Source organism: Oncorhynchus tshawytscha, unplaced genomic scaffold, assembly GCF_018296145.1.
Source record: "Oncorhynchus tshawytscha isolate Ot180627B unplaced genomic scaffold, Otsh_v2.0 Un_contig_1664_pilon_pilon, whole genome shotgun sequence".
Lineage (NCBI taxonomy): Eukaryota > Metazoa > Chordata > Actinopteri > Salmoniformes > Salmonidae > Oncorhynchus > Oncorhynchus tshawytscha.
In genome coordinates, this window is record NW_024607868.1 from 29,673 (window position 1) to 35,217 (window position 5,545).

Genomic DNA, 5,545 nt, shown 5'->3' on the forward strand with positions numbered 1-5,545 from the left:
GAAGACCAGGGTAATATAATGACAGTAGATGGTAGACCAGGGTAATATAATGACAGTAGAGGGTAATATAATGACAGTAGATGGTAGACAGGGTAATATAATGACAGTAGAGGGTAGGCCAGGGTAATATAATGACAGTAGATTGTAGACCAGGGTAATATAATGACAGTAGATGGTAGAGCAGGGTAATATAATGACAGTAGATGGTAGACCAGGGTAATATAATGACAGTAGAGGGTCATATCATGACAGTAGATGGTAGACCAGGGTAATATAATGACAGTAGAGGGTAGGCCATTGTAATATAATGACAATAGATGGTAGACCAGGGTAATATAATGACAGTAGATGGTAGACCAGGTTAGTATAATGACAGTAGGTGGAAGACCAGGGTAATATAATGACAGTAGAGGGTAGACCAGGGGCCTGTTGCACAAAAGTAGAATTAAGACATCCGGGATAAATGACTCAGCTGAGCTCAATGAAGCCAAAACATGTGTGTCCAGGCTTAATTGGTTGCACAAAGACCAAGCCAGGATGAGCAGACACGGATTCATTAAGCCAGGTGAAACCAATCCTGGATAGGTGCGCGCTCACGGCTCACTCAAATAGACCCCGCCACAGATCACAGATTAACTGATTTACCATGGCAACTAGAGCCGCGTACTTTTCCCCGTCGGAAGCACAAATCCTCATGGAGGCATACGAGGAGGTAAAAGATATAATTAAGAAGAAAGGCAACACCGCCACAGTGATAAAGCAAAGAGAAAAAGCGTGGCAAAGTATTGCAGACCGCCTGAATGCGTAAGTAGTGCACAATTACACACTCACCGCTCCGCTGAAACATCACAATTACAATTCAAATATTTAATTCACATCTCCAAAAATGCAGTTGTACTGTAATTATGAAACGGTTAAATTTTTTATTGAAATGCACTGCAGATATGAGTGAAATTGTGTAAAGTAACTCCATCACACTGTATAAAGCTATGATAATTTTTTGATATTTTTACTGAAAACAAGACAAAAATACCAAGTAATTTTTTGCAGTGTGACTCCATTAAATGTGTGTGTGTGTGTGTGTGTGTGTGTGTGTGTGTGTGTGTGTGTGTGTGTGTGTGTGTGTGTGTGTGTGTGTGTGTGTGTGTGTGTGTGTGTAGATTAAACATGAACGGGCCAAAACGGACATGGCAGCAGGTCAAAATCAAAAACAAGAACATTCTGCAGAATGGTATGGTCCCTGACTAATATTTAACAAAGCACAAGCATATATTGTACCCAGAAGGTGCCTGCTCACACATTGTCTGTACTGTTTTAGCAGTGAAAAAGAATACCCACAGACAAGGCACGGGTGGTGGGTCACCAAAGGCTGACCTTACCCCAGCAGAGGACATGGCCTTGGAGCTAAATAAAGGCAGGCCCGTCTTAGAGGGGATCCCTGGGGGAAAGAGACGAGCATAGGTTCCTCCCAAGATGCCACCCGCTTCATTCAAGGTATGTCCTTCCATCTCTACATGGGATACAACCACATTCATATTGAATCAATTTGGACTGTCTGACTTTGGTTTACCTATTGCCTTGCAGTGTCTGGCAGCACTGTGTTCCTGTTAGAGCCACCAGCACAAGCACCAGACGATGCTGATCCAGTGAGTACTCCATCAAAGGCATACTGTAGGCCTGGCATGTCTTGTCTACTAGCTTCAATATGAATCCGATTAAATGTGATAGGGTGAAGGCCCCAGTGCAGCAGCAACAGCACATGATGGAGACGATGATGAGGAGGAGACCATCTCTCTGGATTCCAGAAGGCATGAGGTATCATGTTAAGACTGTGAAAGTACTATTTACTCTACAATGGTGAGGAGTCCTCATCAAAATCAAAAAATCTAATTTCTTTTACAGGACCCAGATGCTATACAGTGGGAAAACCAGCCTGGCAACATAGTGCGTATTAATAAAAGGACACCACATCCTGCCAAATTCCAGCTGCGCTAATTGTATTGTGTTCACAGAGCTCACAAGCTATCAGAAAGTTGTATGGCAACCACCTCTGTCGCCAAATAGAACTGGCAGACATAGACATTCAGTACAAGAAGAAAAAGATGGAAAATCTTGCACTGGAGTTCGAAATAAAAAAGAGGACAATTAGGAAACTGGACCTTGAAATAAAAAAACTTGAGAGGGAGGTGAGATATGCCTTCAATGTACACTGTATGCTAACTGTAACACAAATGTATTAATCATTATTTTTCTTTCCTCCCCCAGCTCCAAGAAGATGACACAGCTCAAAATAAAAATTAGGTATATTCTCGTAAAGTCAAGTGAGCCATGACATATGAGCTCTTATTGTGAGCACACAGGACGGTGGCATCTTTCTAAGGTTATTTTTATTTTCCCAGCAATCAGTACAACCAAGTCATCGTTATAAGGCATCGCCCTCTTTTGCCCACCCCCCCAGCACCAGGTGTGGCCACTAGCCTATATGAAGGCCCAAAATTGTGTGTTCCTTTCTGCTCTGACAATGGCATGCCCATTCGTGCGAGATGTGGTGGATGAAGAAGCACTTGTGCTGAGGAGAGCCTTCAGGCGAGAAAGGGTCTTCAGGGACCGGTTGGACCCACTGGCCTTCCCTGATGACCATCTATATGAAAGATACAGGTTTTCTGCAGATGGCATCAGGTATCTATGCAGACTACTGGGTCCCAGGATTAAGCACCGCACTGCACGGAGCCATGCACTGAGTGTGGAGCAAATGGTTTGTGTGGCCTTGCGCTTTTTTGCTAGTGGAGCCTTCCTGTACTCAGTGGGGGATGCAGAACAGCTGAACAAGGCCACAATTTGCCGCACAATAAGGAGTGTGTGTCTGGCTATCAAAGCATTAGCAGATGTCTTCATCTCCTTCCCTGGCCACAGAAGACTCTGTGACATCAAAGAGGAGTTCTATAGGATTGCAGGTAAGAGGATCTACAAATTACAGGACAACTGTTAACACATAGTAGGATACTCATTACTTTGTGTGACAGGTTTCCCCAATGTCATTGGTGCAGTGGACTGCACACACATAAGGATAAAAGCCCCTCAGGTGCCCATGAGGCCGATTTTGTGAATAGGAAATCCTTTCACAGCATTAATGTTCAGGTGAACATAACTTTTGATATTGTCCATTGACGAACACTCTGCATTGCCAGTGATGTGCATTGATTGGTGTAATATTCCTCATCTTATGATTTCAGATGGTCTGCAATGCTGACTGTGTGATCAGCAATGTTGTGGCAAAATGGCCTGGCTCAGTCCATGACTCCAGAATCTTTCGGGCCTCTGAAATCTATCAGTGCCTATCACAAGGTAAGCCACACAACCCCTATTTATAACCATCATGGCTGTGTCAAGAATATCACTGTGTTTATGAGGTAGTAATGATGAGATTTTGTGTTGACAGGTGAATTCTCTGGTGTGTTGCTGGGAGACAGGGGCATGGCTGCCAGCCTTTTCTCCTGACACCTTTCACAGACCCCCAGGAAGCACAGCAGGCCTACAACCATGCCCATGCCAGGACCAGGGCCAGAGTTGAAATGACCTTTGGCCTCCTGAAGGCACGCTTTCACTGCCTTCACAAATTAAGGGTCAGCCCTGTTAGGGCATGTGATATTACTGTGGCTTGTGCTGTCCTCCACAATGTGGCCTGCCTGAGGAAGGAGAGGGCCCCCAGAGTGCCACCAGCCATGGACTGGGACAATCCGGCAATCTTCCCTGATGACGACAGTGGTCGGCTGCTGAGGGACCAATATGTGTTGAATTATTTTAGTTAGTATGTGTGCTTTCAATTTTGGTTAAATATGTCCTGCGGTGGCAGAGGAATTTGGGGTTTTTTGGGTTCGTTTTTTGACGAATTTGGCCTCTTATGATGTTTGTGCGGTATACTGTGTGTAATACAAGGCTGCAGGGAGGCTACTGCATCCATTCATTTGTCTGTTCAGTTGATGTGTATGGATTTGTCCTGCATTTATTTTAGTGTGCAGACATGCAGGGTGTGTTATATACAGACCTTTGAATGTGTATGTATCATTTTGTATAATATGCTTGGATTCTGTGCTTTCCATCTTGTAGAGTCACTGTGACTTCAGTTTCGAAAGGAGCTGATGGTTTACCTGCTTTGTTTTGTCCTTATTCAATAAAGGAACATAATGTTACACATTGTGTTTTTATATTCATATGGAATGTGTATTTGTTTATATGACAGAGTACTAGGGCCACACTGAAGAAAAAGGATAAAGTCATAAATTTATGAGGCTGGTTCTTTCTGCAGAAAAGCTACATATTGTTTTTACAGTTTTGATACTTATGACAATGTGATACTTAATATTCTGGCACATCAGCATGTCTTTGTTTATGAAACCATACTGAAGTACAATTTCACGAAATGCCCCACATCTGTCATTTTAACAACTGTCCTCCTTTAAAACAACTGGTTACAATATTATGACTTGTGTTTTTTTTCCCCTCTGTGGCCCTAATATTCTATCATTTTATATATAGCCTTATAGTCTATGGGAAACTGTAAATTATCTAATGATAGCAACATCATCTAAAAATCATTTTTTATCCAAAATCATTGAAATTAATGATCACAAACGTTTAAATAATAACAGTGGGTCTAGTTATATGTGATAACAATGTATAGTGAGCAGTGAAATAACTATTGGTTTCCATTTGTGGTGACTGCTGACTGACATTAGGGATGAGATTAAATAGATCCTGGAATTTAGCCTGGTCTGGAGCAGGCTAGCTCCACAGAATAAATCTCCATGGTAATTCATACCATAACATATCCTCCTGCCCCCTATCCATCTTTAGTGCAACCGGATTACGGATCAATTGAGCCAGGATCACCAAGATATCCTGGCTTAATCCCTTATCCTAGTTTTGTGCAACAGGCCCCAGTAGATGGTAGACCAGGGTAATATAATGACAGTAGAGACCAGGGTAATATAATGACAGTAGATGGTAGACCAGGTAATATAATGACAGTAGATGGTAGACCAGGGTAATATAATGACAGTATAGGGAAGACCATGGTAATATAATGACAGCAGATGGTAGACCAGGGTAATATAATGACAGCAGATGGTAGACCAGGGTAATATAATGACAGTAGATGGTAGACCAGGGTAATATAATGACAGTAGATGGTAGACCAGGGTAATATAATGACAGTAGACGGTAATATAATGACCTTAGATGGTATACCAGGGTAATATAATGACAGTAGATGGTAGACCAGGGTAAGATAATGACAGTAGATGGTAGACCAGGGTAATATAATGACAGTAGATGGTAGACTAGTGTAATATAATGCCAGTAAATGGTAGACCAGGTTAATATAATGACAGTAGATGGTAGACCAGGTCAATATAATGACAGTAGATGGTATACCAGGGTAATATAATGACAGTATAGGGAAGACCAGGGTAATATAATGGCAGTAGAGGGTAATATAATAACAGTAGATGGTAGACCGGGGTAATATATTGACAGTAGAGGGCAG

General features: G+C 42.2%; 1 long non-coding RNA gene across 1 annotated transcript; it reads left to right on the forward strand.

The window, feature by feature from the left end:
* The first annotated feature begins 1,789 nt into the window (after positions 1 to 1,789).
* On the forward strand, positions 1,790 to 2,423 carry LOC121842891. The gene is made up of 4 exons (XR_006081350.1): positions 1,790 to 1,815; positions 1,903 to 2,186; positions 2,266 to 2,301; positions 2,400 to 2,423. It is a non-coding gene; the product is annotated as an uncharacterized LOC121842891 (long non-coding RNA).
* Positions 2,424 to 5,545: the final 3,122 nt, after the last annotated feature.